Source organism: Podarcis muralis, chromosome 4, assembly GCF_964188315.1.
Source record: "Podarcis muralis chromosome 4, rPodMur119.hap1.1, whole genome shotgun sequence".
NCBI classification, from domain to species: Eukaryota; Metazoa; Chordata; class Lepidosauria; order Squamata; family Lacertidae; genus Podarcis; species Podarcis muralis.
This window is the reverse complement of record NC_135658.1, coordinates 107356415-107376772: the sequence shown is the minus strand read 5'-3', so window position 1 is coordinate 107376772 and position 20358 is coordinate 107356415.

Genomic DNA, 20358 nt, shown 5'->3' with positions numbered 1-20358 from the left:
AGGGGGGGCTTCGAGGGGGGGATGGATGTCAGGGGTTCAGGAGCAGAGGGACAGGAGAGGGAGGAAGTAGAGACCGAGGGAGAGGAATCTGAGGGAGAAGTCAGCGAGGGTAGCCATCCGAGGTCTCTAAGTCTCTCCAGTGAATCAGAGGATTCACAGAAAGGGGCCCCAGTGGTCAGAGCCAGGGGGTTGCCAGAGGGAACACCCCAGGAAGGAGGGGCCAGAGGGGACTCAGAGAGCAGCAGCTGGAAATCGGGACCAACTTTCCCACCGGAGAGCAGTAAGGGGGAGGAGTCCCAAACATCGGCAGCAGGCAGCCTTCCGTCAGCAGAAGGACATGAGTCAGGGTTAGCCACGCCTGCATCAGAGAGCGAGGTAACGGTCAAAAGGAAGGTCAGGGGCAGCGCGCGCGCGCCAAGTTCAAATGTACAGGAGGGGGGCGCAATGGGCAGTCCGGAGAGAGAGCCGGGTCCCAAAGCCCGCCGGAGAGAAGGGGAGGAGTCCGAAGGGTCCGCTTCCGAGGCATCCCGGAAAGAAGGCACCCAGGGGGGTAGTAGGACCCAGAGGAGGAAGGAGAAACGTAGAAGGTGGAGTAAGGCTAGAGTCTTAAGCTGGTGTACAGGGGGCGGAGACTCAGACGAGGCTTCGCTGGTCTAGGGTTTAGACGTAGAGACGCACGCTAGTGTTTGGAAATGGAAACTAAATGCCAATAAAGACTTCTGTACAGTTCTAATGGCTAGCGTTGGTCTTCTGTGAGCTGAGACCGGGAGGCAGTCTCTGACAAGTGTGAATTGTTTTCTTCATTTTTTGGGAACAGATGTGGTGAAGCAGTGGGGAAAAATAAGTGCCTGCTTACTGCTGACCAAAGGGAATATCAACAAGAATTGAAAAAGAACTACAAGAAGTTGAAAGAGAACCTCAGACCAATGATCGAGAGGAAGATCCCAGAGCTGTATAAACCTATTGTGAAAGTTTCAAGGTATAAGAATAGCCCTTTCCCCCACATGCCCAATAACCATAGCAAAATACAACAAAGGATGGGGGTAAGCAATATGGTTCACTCCAGATGATCAGCCTCAGTTATCATGGCCAATGGTCATTTTCTTCTTATTTATTTTAGGGGCTTATTCTAGTTTTAGGAAATATGAAAATCTGCCTCCACAGAACAGTTAAGAGCAGCTTCATGAAAAGGAGCTATCTACTTGCAGTGGATCAAATACTAGAGGATATGCAAATGTTGTTTGAAGTCGAAAGATTTCCCTTCTTTCTGTACTCAACAATCACATCTTCTAAGGGAGGGGATATTGAAACTACTTGCAGAAAAACTGATATTTTATTATAAATTGACATGGATATTTTCACGCACAGAGAAAACAGCTTTGTGTTTTCTCTAAATTCTAAAGGCCAGTTCACAATATTGCATTGTCAACACAATGTTCCCTCTATGTATGTATGTATGTATGTATGTATGGGTATCTATGAAACTTCATCTGTGGATGTTTGACCATACCAAGCTCAAGGAAATGTTCCTGAATGCAACCCAAAGCCCCTTCTGCGCAATCATGAATTTGCATCAATGTTACATATAAGCACATTCACCAAGCAGCAGATACGAACAGTTAACCAAAACAAATCAACCCATTTTTTAAGCACATTTCTATTGCATTTATTGTGATAAGAAACTTACAGACATTTGTATCTAGATTCCAGCTTATATAAAATTATTGTTGTTTGAATGGGAATAATCTTATTGCTTGATGGAAAGTACTGCAATGGATGGATCTGGTAATAACTTTTCTCATGGAAGTGGATGCCATTATGCTTTTTAACAAGTAAGATAAATTTGCAGGAGGATAAAGCAATGCTCTGTAATATTTAAATCTCATTGGATGGAGGCCACACAAATGCAAAATGGAGACCACTCAAGTGAGAACAATAAAACTCCATTTACTGCAAAAGTTATATTTCTTCCTATGGGCTACAGGGATTCATTCTAGTTACAGATAGGTAGCCGTGTTGGTCTGCCATAGTCAAAACAAAAAAAAATTCCTTCCAGTAGCACCTTAAAGACCAACTAAGTTAGTTCTTGGTATGAGCTTTCGTGTGCATGCACACTTCTTCAGATACACTGAAACAGAAGTTGGCAGATATATAGTGAGAAGGTGGAGAGGGGTATTACTCAGAAGGGTGGTGGGAATGGGTGATTGGCAGATAGGGATTCATTCTAGTTAGAATATTTTATTATTGTAATTATAATTGTTATTTAAAAGTAGCACTATATTTCTTCTAATACTTGAAATACAGTGTTGGTTCCTGACTTTTATTTTTGCTTCATGTTGGGTGGGACTCATTTCCCTTCAGTTCAGTGTTCACGAGAGGCAAGGTAAAAACTTTGCAAATTTGTATACATATATGTATATGGTAGGGACGCGGGTGGCGCTGTGGTCTAAGCCACTGAGCCTCTTGGGCTTGCTGATCAGAAGGTCGGTAATTCGAATCCCTGTGACAGGGTGAGCTCCCATTGCTATCGGGCACCTGCTCTCTCTCCAAACCTGGCTTTCCATCAACGAGGCCCAAAGAATGGTGATGTTTGGATAAGAGGCCAGCGCATTCCCCTCCGAGAGATCCAAGATATATTGATGTAGTAAAGGTGCGGCCTGAGACCGGAATTGATGGCGCGGACCCTGGCCCAATGCACAATGCTGTGCCCGCTTATCCAGATGCGCGCCCTCATAGCTCCTGCACCCTAGGGTCCCCGTTAACGGCATGGTTTCTATCCCAGTGGACAGTGCAGGGCCTATAATCCCAAATGTGCACCACAACGTCACCTGAAAGCAAAAGAAGGTAACGAAGCCAGGTCAAGTATACTGTGAACAATCTCAAGGTCTTACAATATATCCCTTAAATGCATCAGACTTCCACTGCCCCCAAGTCCTTCATCCTTTCAGCTGAGAGTCCCAAATGCAGTGCTGTGGTGGCGGCCCCAATCCTAAAGGAGTTAGCCGCGAATTCAGCTGAGGATAAACCGCAGGCAGCCATCTCTCTTTGCATAATGCGCGTGGACTGGTGCCGTGCAAGGCGGGAGCCATCCAAATGTATAAGGAATGGACCTGAGACGGTTGGTCTCACGTGCATGAAATGTTTAGTGTCCTTTACCGCTGAACAGTTTTGGAACATTGGACATGCAGGACTAAATTGGATCTGGACAAGGTCATGTCTCTCAAACTAACCCCGGGCAGCGGATTCTGGTTGGCCCTTACAAACTACTACGCCAATGCGCATAGCACCAAAGGCAATGGAGTATGCAGCTGAAAATAACCGGGCCTTGTCCTCGGACCAACAGTTACTTCTTATTTTATTTTATTTAAATTATTTTTATTTTATTTAATTATTTGGAATTGGCATAGAATGTCATAAGGGCCTTCTACCATCACTTTTAGGAGGCTGCAGCCTGCGCCAGCCCTACAACAACAACAACAACAACAATAATAATAGTAATAATAATAATAATAAGTTATTATTTGTACCCCACCCATCTGGCTGTGTTTCCCCAGCCACTCTGGGCGGCTTCCATAGAAATCAAACATACACTAAAATATCACACATTAAAAAAAAAACAAAAAACAACTTCCCTGAACAGCAGCCCTACAGTGCCCTTCACACTAAGAAGTCCACGCCAGGGTCTATGGATTAAACAACCTTACAGAAAAAGGGAGATTGCCGCTGTCAGGGGTTCAGGGAGAGAGGCACAGATGAGGGAGGAGACTGAGAGCGAGGGGGAAGAATCCCGGAACGAGGAGGAGGAGGATGACAATGACTTGAGGGTTTCCATGAGTCTTTCAAGTGAATCGGAGGATTCCCAAAAGGGGGCGCCCCTGGTCAGGCCAAGGGGAGTCACAGGGGGGACTCGTCAGGAGCAGGGGAGCAGCAGGGGAACCCCGAGTGGGAGTTGGAGATCGGGGCCGGCTTCCCCGCCGGAACAGAGTGAAGAGGGTGGAGTTCCCAGTGTGACAGACGAAGCAGAGCAGGAAGCAGAGAGGGGAAGGAGATCGGGGCAAGACGTCCTGCCGGAAGCGGCGGAGAGTAGTACAGAGAGTAGTGTAACTGTCAAGAGGAAGGTCAGAGGTAGCGAACGAGCGCCAAGTTCAAATGTGGAGGCACGCGGAAATGCGGAGAGCCCGGAGGAGGAGCCTGGTCCCAAAGCACGGAGGAGGGGGGAGCGGGCGTCTGGGGACTCAGCGTCAGGGGAATCCAGGAGGGGAGGAACCCAGGGGGGCAGAAAGACCCTGCGGAAAAGGAAGGACAGGAAGAGGTGGACCAGCACAAGCCTCTTAAACTGGTGTAGAGGCGGGACTGATTCAGAGGGGACTTCAGCGGTCTAAGCGTAACAGACGTGGGGCTGCGCGCCTCGGCTGTGGAACAAACAATGTACTTCAATAAAGACTTTTGTAAATAAAGTGGACTTGGTGTTGGTCTCTTGTGAGCTGGGACCTGAGGCAGCCCTGACAGCCGCCTACTGGATGTTTAATAGTCTTTGCTGCACGACCCTAGCACCCTCCAATGTACCAAGTATTGCAGAGCTTCAGCCTTGGTAGGAGGTGTGTCAAGCCTAGGATTTTCTAGTTTGCCTTGAGGTGTGTCAAACCTAGCATTTATTCATTCATTTTTTAATAATTTATTTATTTATTTATTTATTTATTTATTTATTTATTTATTTATTTATTTATTTATTTGCCTTGGAACTCCATAAAGTCCAACCAAGCCTTTTTATAAGATCTAAGCGTGGACGGGGCTCCTGAAGCTAATACTCCTTTCAGGACATCACGTTCCCAAGGCTCCAAAGGTGCTCCCGGAATGGCTGTGGCAATTTGCTGCGCCTGAGCATCTGTGATCTCATTGTTAACCCTAGGGGTAAATTTGGTAGAGAAATAGATGTTTAATTCTAAGCACAAAAGGACAAAGGTCCGGGGCAGATCTGCCACTCTAGGAGAGTGTGATAATTGCTTTGACAGGACACTGACAACCATTTGATTGTCGGTCCAGAAGCATACCTGGTGATTCCTGAACTCGTCAGCACACAAATGCCATTGTACTTTTCCAGGAACTTCAACCCAACCTTCAGGTCTGACTTGACCACTTTAGAGAGGCGCACTCAGTGTTGCAGAGCACGCTGTCCCGCTGACAGCTTAGCCAATCGCCCACAAAAGGGGCGGCCAGGGAACACTACCCAGCATGCAAAGTTGAGGTGACCGAAGCGCGAATTGACTCTGGCCAAGGGTTCTTGAGGGGAATTTGCAGAATTAATGCAAGCCTCTCCCTTGGTAGGCGGGATGTCTGTGCAATTGTGTCCAATTCAATACCCAAAATAGGTTATGGTCAAAACTGGACCCTCTGTTTTGTCCGCCACCAAAGGTACCCCAAGCTCCTCAGCCAGGGAGGTGAAAGCCTCTAAAGGGGAAGCGCACTCAGGGCTATTACTAATGATGGAGGGGAGAGAGTTATCGAGGTAATGGTTCACCCTTTCAGAACCAGTTCTAAAGCGAAGCCCAGTCCAAAATTGCACTAAATGTCTCAAAGGCTGCACAAGCTGCTGAGCACCCTATCGGAATAGATTTGTCTATGGAATAAGCCCCCTCAAATCTAAAACCTAGCCATAGAGATTCCTCAGGATGAATTGGCAGGAGACGGAAAGTCGACTCAATGGCGCACTTAGCCAAGAGCGCGCCCCTGCTGAACCTTCGCATACGCTTTATAGCCTGATCAAAGGAGGCATACTTCACAGAACAAGGCTTCTGTGGTATTGCATCATTGACTGAGCCACCTCTAGGGTAGGATAGGTTGTGGATCATAGGATACTCTCCTGGAGACAATGCCTAAAGATGAAATGAGTAAACCTGCTATAGGTGGCTCCCTGAAGGGGCCGGCCACCCTCCCGGCCAGACATTTCTTTAATTTCTTTTTTGCAATAGCTGGCATTTCCCAATGAAACGAGGATCTTGAAGCACTAACAGAAACTCTTCCCAGGGTACTTTGCTGCCTCTATTTTAGGTTATTTATCGAGAAGGGTTCTAAGAGGTGAGAGCTTAACAGAAGAGAACACCACAGTCAAGGGCCAAATTCATACCAGTTTGTGGCTGTTCTTTTTGGCGGGTCTGTGAGCTTTTCAAGACCCCTGGTGGAAATGCCCCCTGCTGCCCGGAAAGGGGTGTTTACCTTTAAAACATGAAGACGCTGGGTGGTTACCTAGGCACTTCTCACCTTCATGCGCATACTTACAATTTGGCCCCTGGCACACACCCGTGTTGTACTCCCAGCAAACCTCATGGTGAGAGACTCGCTTAGCTTCAAATCTTCCAACTTTCCTTTTTCCACATAGGGACCTGTCAGGGGCTCAGGAGCAGAGGCACAGGAGAGTGAGGAAATAGAGACCGAGGGGGAGGAATCTGAAGGAAATGTTAACGATGACAGCCGTCCGAGGTCTCTGAGTCTCTCCAGCGACTCGGAGGATTCACAGAAAGGGGCTCCCATGGTCAGAGCAAGGGGGGTGCCTAGGGGGACACCCCAGGAAGAAGGGGCAAGAGGGGACTCAGAGAGCGGCAGTTGGAAATCTCCACCAGAGCGCAGTAGGGGGGAGGAGTCCCAGGCATCGGGATCAGGCGGCGCACCGCCAGCGGGATGACATGAGTCAGGATTGGCCACACCTCCATCGGAGAGCGAGGAAACGGTCAAAAGGAAGGTCGGAGGCTGGGCGCGCGTGCCAAGTTCAAATGTACAAGAGGGCGGCGCAGTGGGCAGCCCGGATAGGGAGCCACGTCCTAAAGCCCGCCGAAAGGAGGGAAGAGACTCAGGGGGGTCAGCGTCAGCGTCAGAAGAGTCCAGGGCGGAAGGGACCCTGGGGGGTAGAAGGACCCAGAGGAGAAAGGAGAAACGGAAGAGGTGGAGTAAGGCTAGAGTCTTAAACTGGTGTACAGGGGGCGGAGACTCAGGTGGAGCTTCGCCGGTCTAACCTCTAGACGTAGAGATGCACGCTAGGGCTTGAAAATGGAAACTGTACTTCAATAAAGACTTTTGTACATTACTACCGGCTAGCGTTGGTCCTCTGTGAGCTGGGACCTGGAGGCAGTCTCTGACAGGACCCATATGCTCCATCCAGTCATTCTGGTCGCTCGGAACCCAGCAGGTGGTGGGCAGCAGGAAGCTATTCTGAATTGTCCTCGGCATCAGAAGGCTTACTTCTTTTGCTCTTCTTGGCCGAATGCTTCTTCTTACTTAGACTTCTTTCTCCCTTGCCCATCATTGGAGACTGGTGCTGTTCTGCAGCCTTTGCCACTTCCTGTTGTCCCTGCGTCTCTTCCTCCGATGATGTTTTGGAGCCACCTTCCGCGGTAAAGACTGAGGTTGTGAATGCTGTAGAATACAGGGAAAGTCTGGGGTATACTGAGAGGCAGAAAGGTTATAATTGTGAGCATGAGCCCTACCTCCCAAGGATCTGTCATTGGAAACCCAGGGACACGTAGACTGTAATTATGTGTGAGGATGCATAAATGGATTGCTACCCGAATGTGGAACCCTAAATAAGGAGGCCAAAGTGCAAGGGAGCTCCTCATTGCTGGACGGAAGAAATCACTATTTGGGGACCATGGGCCTGAATTGCTGGTAAAAGGTTTCAAAAGCAGAGGAAACACTGACTAGGCCTGTGGGTTTCAGGGCACAGGAGGCTACCCTGACCCATCTTGGACAAAGGACCCACTGTTGAGTCATTGGCTGCTCTCAGCACTGCTGCAGTGGCCGCGGAGGTGCCGGGGCAGTCCACAACGTTAGGTGGCGTATCTGGGATGCATTCTTGGGTGAGCGCCAGAGGTGCCGCTGCCACCTGGTCTGCGGGCCTATATTGCCTATAAAATGTCTAAAAAGCATTGAAAAACTGTGCCAAAGCCTGTGGGTTACTAGGCACTACGAAAGCCTGAGGCCCCTCTTTGTTCCCTTGTGCCCCCCCTAACCCCCCCCCCAGATACAGCAGGCATTACAAAGCTTGGGACCCCTCCTGGTTCCCTTGTGCCACCCCAGATATAGCGGCATTTTGCTAGTTCTCTTGAGCAGACATAGTTTGATACCCTTAATTATCCTGGTTCTGTAAAATCAACGCCAACTAGCTTGGATTATATGCGTGAGCTCCGAGCAATAACACGGTAGTTCAGTATTGTCTGCACTGGTAAGTTTAAAGGACCCAAAGATGCCTAACTAATCTCCAACAAATTGTATTTAGCTGCAAACAATATCACCGTAGCTCTGTATTATCTGCACTGGATAGCAGTCCAAAATACCAGCCCACACCTCAAAGCAATGTATTTAGAGGAATACTGAGTCTATAATAAACAGAAGAGAACCTTTGATAATATAAGCAGCTATTCAGCAAGCTAGAGGTAGAATTATAAATTGTAACCCAGCAGTGAAAAATGATAAATTGACTTATGCAACAAACCTATAAGCAAAGCAAAGCTCCCCAGAGCCCTTAAGCACTATTATCAAAATCAACCAAATGAATTAAATTGCCAGATTAAATATATACTTACAAACTAACAGATGAAGTGCCAGAAAGAGATGAACGTAGAAGAGGCATGAGCTATTTACTTTAGATTCCCTATAAACCTGTATGCACAGATTATTTTGCAGGCGAAGAAGCCCTTTAATAAATCAAATGATATACAACCCGGATCTCTTTTTCCTTATAACTATGAATTGACTATACCAAATTATAAAACTTAATGCCTAGGCAGAGAGTAAATGACACAGCTCCTCAGAGCACCGCAAGCTGAATGAAATAGTTTGAATTCCAATATACTGTGCACTAATGCTTCAATTTAATTTAAATGCGTTTCGTATATTCCCAGAATGAAATTCTCAAGAGTGTAAGTATAAACAAAAGCAGTCAAATTAATTAGAGGATATCAATTCTAAGATCAGCCTAGCTGTAGCCAGAGACGCTGTAGCCAGCTCTATACAAGCTTATGGGGCTCCCTGCAGCCCCTTGTGCGCTCTTATTTAAGCTAGGCTCTTTTAGTAATTGCGCTATCATCCTTTGTTTATATTGCTTATGTTTATTACCTTTGTTTATATTGCTTTTGAATTTAAAACCAATGAGAAAGTGAGGGGCACTCGAAAAGGAGATAGCTCCCACGTGGTTTTGCCTCTCCTAAAATGGCTGCCACCGCAAGGCCACGTGGGCAATCAAAATGGCGGCTGTGATGCGTTCCCGTTGCCTAGCGACAATGAACACGTGCGAAAACACTTAACGCTAGCCCTTTAACACTGAAAAATTCCGCAGCCTCAAGAGCAAAACCTGCAGGCATTCCCCACGTACCCCTTATGAACGTTAATTATTCCCCTGGTTTTCTCGCTGGTTAAGCTTAAAAGGGAGGGTTTGTAAAATTACTTCCCACGTGGAATGTCTATAGTAAAATGGCGGCCGCCCGGAAGGGCACGTGGGCGGATGAAATGGCGGCCGTGTTCATTCACAAACAAATAGCAAAGCAAATAAGTCTAAACTAGGAAAAAGAGGATGTTTTGAGTTCCAACTACATAGAAAGAAAAATCCTGGCTTTCGCTTAGAATGCATTCACCCAAAAATCGCAGTTAAATGTTTGTCAGCAGCCCAAATGAAGCATAGCTGCTTTGGTTCCATCTCAATCGAAAGAGCACGAATAAGCTTTAATTGTTCTTTCCGTGTTCATTCAAACACAAGTAGCAAAGCAAAGTGTAATAAGTCTAAACTAGGCAAAAGAGGATGTTTTGGGTTTCATCTACTTAGAAAGAAGAATCTTGGCTTTCACTTATTTCAAGTCGTGTTCTTTGGTGAAAATGCAACATTAGCCCAGAAATCGCAAAGTGTATGTAATGAGACGAAAATAACAAAACACCGTCTTTTCGCTTCCATATGTGAAGAAAGAAGACAAATAAGCTTTGATTGAACTTATTTCTATTCGCATGGTGCTTCTTGGGTGTGCACTAGAATCACCTCCAACCAAAGCAAAAAGGAGTTTGGGGTTCCATCTGCATAAGAAGATTATAAAGCTGTGATTGGGTTTATTCCCCATTGCTGTTTTTGGGTTTAGAATGCATTCACCCAAAAATCACAGTTAAATGTTTGTTAGCAGCCCAAATCAAGCATACCTGCTTTGGTTCCATCTCAATCGAAAGAGCACGAATAAGCTTTAATTGTTATTTCCGTGTTCATTCACACACAATTAGCAAAGCAAAGTGTAATAAGTCTAAACTAGGCAAAAGAGGATGTTATGGGTTTCATTTACTTAGAAAGAAGAATCTTGGATTTCACTTATTTCAAGTCGTTCTTTGGTGAAAATGCAACAATACCCCAGAAATCGCAAAGTGTATGTAATGAGACCAAAATAACAAAACACCGTCTTTTCGCTTCCATATGTGAAGAAAGAAGACAAATAAGCTTTGATTGAGCTTATTTCTATTCGCAAGGTGTTTTTTGGGTGTGCACTAGAATCACCTCCAACCAAAGCAAAAAGGAGTTTTGGGTTCCATCTACATAAGAAGAAGATGATAAAGCTGTGATGGGGTTTATTTCCCGTTGCTTTTTTTGGGGTAAGAATGCATTCACTTTTCGCTTCCATATGTGAAGAAAGAAGACAAATAAGCTTTGATTGAGCTTATTTCTATTCGCAAGGTGTTTTTTGGGTGTGCACTAGAATCACCTCCAACCAAAGCAAAAAGGAGTTTTGGGTTCCATCTACATAAGAAGATGATAATGCTGTGATGGGGTTTATTTCCCGTTGCTGTTTTTGGGGCTAGAATGCATGCACCCAAAAATCGCAGTTAAATGTTTGTCAGCAGCCCAAATCAAGCATAGCTGCTTTGGTTCCATCTCAATCGAAAGAGCACGAATAAGCTTTAATTGTTCTTTCCGTGTTCATTCACACACAAGTAGCAAAGCAAAGTGTAATAAGTCTAAACTAGGCAAAAGAGGATGTTTTGGGTTTCATCTACTTAGAAAGAGGAATCTTGGCTTTCACTTATTTCAAGTCGTGTTCTTTGGTGAAAATGCAACATTAGCCCAGAAATCGAAAAGTGTATGTAATGAGACGAAAATAACAAAACACCGTCTTTTCGCTTCCATATGTGAAGAAAGAAGACAAATAAGCTTTGATTGAATTTCTATTCGCATGGTGCTTCTTGGGTGTGCACCAGAATCACCCCTAACCAAATAAAAATGGTGTTTTCGGTTCCATCTGCATAAGAAGATAAAGCTGTGATTGGGTTTATTTCCCGTTGCTGTTTTTGGGGCTAGAATGCATTCACCCAAAAATCGCAGTTAAATGTTTGTTAGCAGCCCAAATCAAGCATACTTCAGTTTGATTTTTGGGTGAATGTGCTTTCTAACCCCAAAAACAACAATTGGAAATAAGCCCAATCAGAGCTGTATCATCTTCTTTTTTCTTCCATCTACAGATGGAACCCAAAACTCCTTTTTGCTTTGGTTGGTGATTCTAGTGCACGCCCAAAAAACACCTTGTTTTTTCACCAAAGAACACGACTTGAAATAAGTGAAAGCCAAGATTCTTCTTTCTAAGTAGATGAAACCCAAAACATCCTCTTTTGCCTAGTTTAGACTTATTACACTTTGCTTTGCTACTTGTGGGTGAGTGAACACCGCATGAAACAATCCAAGTTTATTCGTCCTCTTTTGATTGAGATGGAACCAAAGCAGCTATGCTTGATTTGGGCTGCTAACAAACATTTAACTGCGATTTTTGGGTGAATGCATTCTAACCCCAAAAACAGCAACGGGCAATAAACCCCATCACAGCTTTATCATCTTCTTCTTATGCAGATGGAACCGAAAACACCATTTTAATTTGATTAGGGGTGATTCTGCTGCACACCCAAGAAGCACCATGCGAATTGAAATAAGTTCAATCAAAGCTTATTTGTCTTCTTTCTTCACATATGGAAGCGAAAAGACGGTGTTTTGTTATTTTGGTCTCATTACATACACTTTGCGATTTCTGGGCTAATGTTGCATTTTCACCAAAGAACACAACTTGAAATAAGTGAAATCCAAGATTCTTCTTTCTAAGTAAATGAATCCCAAAACATCCTCTTTTGCCTAGTTTAGACTTATTACACTTTGCTTTGTTATTATGTGTGAATGAACACGGAAAGAACAATTAAAGCTTATTCGTGCTCTTTCGATTGTGATGGAACCAAAGCAGCTATGCTTGATTTGGGCTGCTAACAAACATTTAACTGCGATTTTTGGGTGCATGCATTCTAACCCCAAAAACAGCAACGGGTAATAAACCCAATCACAGCTTTATCATCTTCTTCTTATGCAGATGGAACCCAAAACTCCTTTTTGCTTTGGTTGGAGGTGACTCTAGTGCACACAAAAAAAAAAGCATGCGAATTGAAATAAGCTCAATCAAAGTGTATTTGTCTTCTTTCTTCACATATGGAAGCGAAAAGACCGTGTTTTGTTATTTTGGTCTCATTACATACACTGCGATTTCTGGGTTAATGTTGCATTTTCACCAAAGAACACAACTTGAAATAAGTGAAATCCAAGATTCTTCTTTCTAAGTAGATGAAACCCAAAACATCCTCTTTTGCCTAGTTTAGACTTATTACACTTTGCTTTGCTACTTGTGGCTGAGTGAACACCGAATGAAACAATCCAAGTTTATTCGTCCTCTTTTCATTGAGATGGAACTAAAACACCTATGCTTGATTTTGGCTTATAACATACACTTCAGTTTGATTTTTGGGTGAATGTGCTTTCTAACCCCAAAAACAACAATTGGAAATAAGCCCAAGCAGAGCTTTATCATCTTCTTTTTATGTAGATGGAACCCAAAACTCCTTTTTGCTTTGGTTGGAGGTGATTCTAGTGCACACCCAAAAAACACCTTGCGAATTGTAATAAGCTCAATCAAAGCTTATTTGTCTTCTTTCTTCACATATGGAAGCGAAAAGACGGTGTTTTGTTATTTTCGTCTCATTACATACACTTTGCGATTTCTGGGCTAATTTGCATTTTCACCAAAGAACACAACTGGTAATGTGAAATCAAAGGTTCTTCTTTCTAAGTAAATGAATCCCAAAACATCCTCTTTTGCCTAGTTTAGACTTATTACACTTTGCTTTGTTATTATGTGTGAATGAACACGGAAAGAACAATTAAAGCTTATTCGTTTTCTTTCGATTGTGATGGAACCAAAGCAGCTATGCTTGATTTGGGCTGCTAACAAACATTTAACTGCGATTTTTGGGTGCATGCATTCTAACCCCAAAAACAGCAACGGGTAATAAACCCAATCACAGCTTTATCATCTTCTTCTTATGCAGATGGAACCCAAAACTCCTTTTTGCTTTGGTTGGAGGTGACTCTAGTGCACACAAAAAAAAAAGCATGCGAATTGAAATAAGCTCAATCAAAGTGTATTTGTCTTCTTTCTTCACATATGGAAGCGAAAAGACCGTGTTTTGTTATTTTGGTCTCATTACATACACTGCGATTTCTGGGTTAATGTTGCATTTTCACCAAAGAACACAACTTGAAATAAGTGAAATCCAAGATTCTTCTTTCTAAGTAGATGAAACCCAAAACATCCTCTTTTGCCTAGTTTAGACTTATTACACTTTGCTTTGCTACTTGTGGCTGAGTGAACACCGAATGAAACAATCCAAGTTTATTCGTCCTCTTTTCATTGAGATGGAACTAAAACACCTATGCTTGATTTTGGCTTATAACATACACTTCAGTTTGATTTTTGGGTGAATGTGCTTTCTAACCCCAAAAACAACAATTGGAAATAAGCCCAAGCAGAGCTTTATCATCTTCTTTTTATGTAGATGGAACCCAAAACTCCTTTTTGCTTTGGTTGGAGGTGATTCTAGTGCACACCCAAAAAACACCTTGCGAAATGTAATAAGCTCAATCAAAGCTTATTTGTCTTCTTTCTTCACATATGGAAGCGAAAAGACGGTGTTTTGTTATTTTCGTCTCATTACATACACTTTGCGATTTCTGGGCTAATTTGCATTTTCACCAAAGAACACAACTGGTAATGTGAAATCAAAGGTTCTTCTTTCTAAGTAAATGAATCCCAAAACATCCTCTTTTGCCTAGTTTAGACTTATTACACTTTGCTTTGCTAATTATGTGTGAACACGGAAAGAACAATTAAAGCTTATTCGTGCTCTTTCGATTGTGATGGAACCAAAGCAGCTATGCTTGATTTGGGCTGCTAACAAACATTTAACTGCGATTTTTGGGTGCATGCATTCTAACCCCAAAAACAGCAACGGGAAATAAACCCCATCACAGCTTTATCATCTTCCTCTTATGCAGATGGAACCGAAAACACCATTTTTATTTGGTTAGGGGTGATTCTGGTGCACACCCAAGAAGCACCATGCGAATTCAAATAAGTTCAATCAAAGCTTATTTGTCTTCTTTCTTCGCATATGGAAGCGAAAAGACGGTGTTTTGTTATTTTGGTCTCATTACATACACTGCTGCCGTGTTCATTCACAAACAAATAGCAAAGCAAATAAGTCTAAACGGAAAAAGAGGATGTTTTGAGTTCCAACTACATAGAAAGAAAAATCCTGGCTTTCGCTTATTTCAAATTGTGTTCTGTAGTGTTAATGCAACATTGACCCAGAAACCGCAAAGTGCATGTAATGAGACGAAAATAACAAAACACCGGCTTTTCGCTTCCATATGTGTAGAAAGAAGACGAATAAGCTTTGATTGGGCTTATTTCAATTCGCATGGTGTTTTATAGGTGTGCACCAGAATCACCCCTAACCTAATAAAAATGGTGTTTTCGGCTCCATCTGCATAAGAAGAAGATGATAAAGCTGTGATTGGGTTTATTTCCTGTTGCTGTTTTTGGGGTTAGAATGAATTCACCCAAAAATCGCAGTTAGCAGCCCAAATCAAGCATAGCTGCTTTGGTTCCATCTCAATCAAAAGAGCACGAATAAGCTTTAATTGTTATTTCCGTGTTCATTCACACACAATTAGCAAAGCAAAGTGTAATAAGTCTAAACTAGGCAAAAGAGGATGTTTTGGGTTTCATTTACTTAGAAAGAAGAATCTTGGATTTCACTTATTTCAAGTGGTTCTTTGGTGAATATGCAACAATACCCCAGAAATCGCAAAGTGTATGTAATGAGACCAAAATAACAAAACACCGTCTTTTCGCTTCGATATGTGAAGAAAGAAGACAAATAAGCTTTGATTGAGCTTATTTCTAGTCGCAAGGTGTTTTTTGGGTGTGCACTAGAATCACCTCCAACCAAAGCAAAAAGGAGTTTTGGGTTCCATCTACATAAGAAGATGATAAAGCTGTGATGGGGTTTATTTCCCATTGCTGTTTTTGGGGTTAGAATGCATGCACCCAAAAATCGCAGTTAAATGTTTGTCAGCAGCCCAAATCAAGCATAGCTGCTTTGGTTCCATCACAATCGAAAGAGCACGAATAAGCTTTAATTGTTCTTTCCGTGTTCATTCACACACAAGTAGCAAAGCAAAGTGTAATAAGTCTAAACTAGGCAAAAGAGGATGTCTTGGGTTTCATCTACTTAGAAAGAAGAATCTTGGCTTTCACTTATTTCAAGTCGTGTTCTTTGGTGAAAATGCAACATTAGCCCAGAAATCGCAAAGTGTATGTAATGAGACGAAAATAACAAAACACCGTCTTTTCGCTTCCATATGTGAAGAAAGAAGACAAATAAGCTTTGATAGAACTTATTTCTATTCGCATGGTGCTTCTTGGGTGTGCACCAGAATCACCCCTAACCAAATAAAAATGGTGTTTTCGGTTCCATCTGCATAAGAAGATAAAGCTGTGATTGGGTTTATTTCCCGTTGCTGTTTTTGGGGTTAGAATGCGTTCACCCAAAAATCGCAGTTAAATGTTTGTTAGCAGCCCAAATCAAGCATACTTCAGTTTGATTTTTGGGTGAATGTGCTTTCTAACCCCAAAAACAACAATTGGAAATAAGCCCAAGCAGAGCTTTATCATCTTCTTTTTATGTAGATGGAACCCAAAACTCCTTTTTGCTTTGGTTGGAGGTGATTCTAGTGCACACCCAAAAAACACCTTGCGAATTGTAATAAGCTCAATCAAAGCTTATTTGTCTTCTTTCTTCACATATGGAAGCGAAAAGACGGTGTTTTGTTATTTTCGTCTCATTACATACACTTTGCGGTTTCTGGGCTAATTTGCATTTTCACCAAAGAACACAACTGGTAATGTGAAATCAAAGGTTCTTCTTTCTAAGTAAATGAATCCCAAAACATCCTCTTTTGCCTAGTTTAGACTTATTACACTTTGCTTTGCTAATTATGTGTGAACACGGAAAGAACAATTAAAGCTTATTCGTGCTCTTTCGATTGTGATGGAACCAAAGCAGCTATGCTTGATTTGGGCTGCTAACAAACATTTAACTGCGATTTTTGGGTGCATGCATTCTAACCCCAAAAACAGCAACGGGAAATAAACCCCATCACAGCTTTATCATCTTCTTCTTATGCAGATGGAACCGAAAACACCATTTTTATTTGGTTAGGGGTGATTCTGGTGCACACCCAAGAAGCACCATGCGAATTCAAATAAGTTCAATCAAAGCTTATTTGTCTTCTTTCTTCGCATATGGAAGCGAAAAGACGGTGTTTTGTTATTTTGGTCTAATTACATACACTGCTGCCGTGTTCATTCACAAACAAATAGCAAAGCAAATAAGTCTAAACGGAAAAAGAGGATGTTTTGAGTTCCAACTACATAGAAAGAAAAATCCTGGCTTTCGCTTATTTCAAGTTGTGTTCTTTAGTGTTAATGCAACATTGACCCAGAAATCGCAAAGTGCATGTAATGAGACGAAAATAACAAAACACCGGCTTTTGGCTTCCATATGTGTAGAAAGAAGACGAATAAGCTTTGATTGGGCTTATTTCAATTCGCATGGTGTTTTATAGGTGTGCACCAGAATCACCCCTAACCTAATAAAAATGGTGTTTTCGGCTCCATCTGCATAAGAAGAAGATGATAAAGCTGTGATTGGGTTTATTTCCTGTTGCTGTTTTTGGGGTTAGAATGCATTCACCCAAAAATCGCAGTTAGCAGCCCAAATCAAGCATAGCTGCTTTGGTTCCATCTCAATCAAAAGAGCACGAATAAGCTTTAATTGTTATTTCCGTGTTCATTCACACACAATTAGCAAAGCAAAGTGTAATAAGTCTAAACTAGGCAAAAGAGGATGTTTTGGGTTTCATTTACTTAGAAAGAAGAATCTTGGATTTCACTTATTTCAAGTGGTTCTTTGGTGAAAATGCAACAATACCCCAGAAATCGCAAAGTGTATGTAATGAGACCAAAATAACAAAACACCGTCTTTTCGCTTCCATATGTGAAGAAAGAAGACAAATAAGCTTTGATTGAGCTTATTTCTATTCGCAAGGTGTTTTTTGGGTGTGCACTAGAATCACCTCCAACCAAAGCAAAAAGGAGTTTTGGGTTCCATCTACATAAGAAGAAGATGATAAAGCTGTGATGGGGTTTATTTCCCGTTGCTGTTTTTGGGGTAAGAATGCATTCACTTTTCGCTTCCATATGTGAAGAAAGAAGACAAATAAGCTTTGATTGAGCTTATTTCTATTCGCAAGGTGTTTTTTGGGTGTGCACTAGAATCACCTCCAACCAAAGCAAAAAGGAGTTTTGGGTTCCATCTACATAAGAAGATGATAATGCTGTGATGGGGTTTATTTCCCGTTGCTGTTTTTGGGGCTAGAATGCATGCACCCAAAAATCGCAGTTAAATGTTTGTCAGCAGCCCAAATCAAGCATAGCTGCTTTGGTTCCATCTCAATCGAAAGAGCACGAATAAGCTTTAATTGTTCTTTCCGTGTTCATTCACACACAAGTAGCAAAGCAAAGTGTAATAAGTCTAAACTAGGCAAAAGAGGATGTTTTGGGTTTCATCTACTTAGAAAGAGGAATCTTGGCTTTCACTTATTTCAAGTCGTGTTCTTTGGTGAAAATGCAACATTAGCCCAGAAATCGAAAAGTGTATGTAATGAGACGAAAATAACAAAACACCGTCTTTTCGCTTCCATATGTGAAGAAAGAAGACAAATAAGCTTTGATTGAATTTCTATTCGCATGGTGCTTCTTGGGTGTGCACCAGAATCACCCCTAACCAAATAAAAATGGTGTTTTCGGTTCCATCTGCATAAGAAGATAAAGCTGTGATTGGGTTTATTTCCCGTTGCTGTTTTTGGGGCTAGAATGCATTCACCCAAAAATCGCAGTTAAATGTTTGTTAGCAGCCCAAATCAAGCATACTTCAGTTTGATTTTTGGGTGAATGTGCTTTCTAACCCCAAAAACAACAATTGGAAATAAGCCCAATCAGAGCTGTATCATCTTCTTTTTTCTTCCATCTACAGATGGAACCCAAAACTCCTTTTTGCTTTGGTTGGTGATTCTAGTGCACGCCCAAAAAACACCTTGTTTTTTCACCAAAGAACACGACTTGAAATAAGTGAAAGCCAAGATTCTTCTTTCTAAGTAGATGAAACCCAAAACATCCTCTTTTGCCTAGTTTAGACTTATTACACTTTGCTTTGCTACTTGTGGGTGAGTGAACACCGCATGAAACAATCCAAGTTTATTCGTCCTCTTTTGATTGAGATGGAACCAAAGCAGCTATGCTTGATTTGGGCTGCTAACAAACATTTAACTGCGATTTTTGGGTGAATGCATTCTAACCCCAAAAACAGCAACGGGCAATAAACCCCATCACAGCTTTAGCATCTTCTTCTTATGCAGATGGAACCGAAAACACCATTTTAATTTGATTAGGGGTGATTCTGCTGCACACCCAAGAAGCACCATGCGAATTGAAATAAGTTCAATCAAAGCTTATTTGTCTTCTTTCTTCACATATGGAAGCGAAAAGACGGTGTTTTGTTATTTTGGTCTCATTACATACACTTTGCGATTTCTGGGCTAATGTTGCATTTTCACCAAAGAACACAACTTGAAATAAGTGAAATCCAAGATTCTTCTTTCTAAGTAAATGAATCCCAAAACATCCTCTTTTGCCTAGTTTAGACTTATTACACTTTGCTTTGTTATTATGTGTGAATGAACACGGAAAGAACAATTAAAGCTTATTCGTTTTCTTTCGATTGTGATGGAACCAAAGCAGCTATGCTTGATTTGGGCTGCTAACAAACATTTAACTGCGATTTTTGGGTGCATGCATTCTAACCCCAAAAACAGCAACGGGTAATAAACCCAATCACAGCTTTATCATCTTCTTCTTATGCAGATGGAACCCAAAACTCCTTTTTGCTTTGGTTGGAGGTGACTCTAGTGCACACAAAAAAAAAAGCATGCGAATTGAAATAAGCTCAATCAAAGTGTATTTGTCTTCTTTCTTCACATATGGAAGCGAAAAGACCGTGTTTTGTTATTTTGGTCTCATTACATACACTGCGATTTCTGGGTTAATGTTGCATTTTCACCAAAGAACACAACTTGAAATAAGTGAAATCCAAGATTCTTCTTTCTAAGTAGATGAAACCCAAAACATCCTCTTTTGCCTAGTTTAGACTTATTACACTTTGCTTTGCTACTTGTGGCTGAGTGAACACCGAATGAAACAATCCAAGTTTATTCGTCCTCTTTTCATTGAGATGGAACTAAAACACCTATGCTTGATTTTGGCTTATAACATACACTTCAGTTTGATTTTTGGGTGAATGTGCTTTCTAACCCCAAAAACAACAATTGGAAATAAGCCCAAGCAGAGCTTTATCATCTTCTTTTTATGTAGATGGAACCCAAAACTCCTTTTTGCTTTGGTTGGAGGTGATTCTAGTGCACACCCAAAAAACACCTTGCGAATTGTAATAAGCTCAATCAAAGCTTATTTGTCTTCTTTCTTCACATATGGAAGCGAAAAGACGGTGTTTTGTTATTTTCGTCTCATTACATACACTTTGCGATTTCTGGGCTAATTTGCATTTTCACCAAAGAACACAACTGGTAATGTGAAATCAAAGGTTCTTCTTTCTAAGTAAATGAATCCCAAAACATCCTCTTTTGCCTAGTTTAGACTTATTACACTTTGCTTTGCTAATTATGTGTGAACACGGAAAGAACAATTAAAGCTTATTCGTGCTCTTTCGATTGTGATGGAACCAAAGCAGCTATGCTTGATTTGGGCTGCTAACAAACATTTAACTGCGATTTTTGGGTGCATGCATTCTAACCCCAAAAACAGCAACGGGAAATAAACCCCATCACAGCTTTAT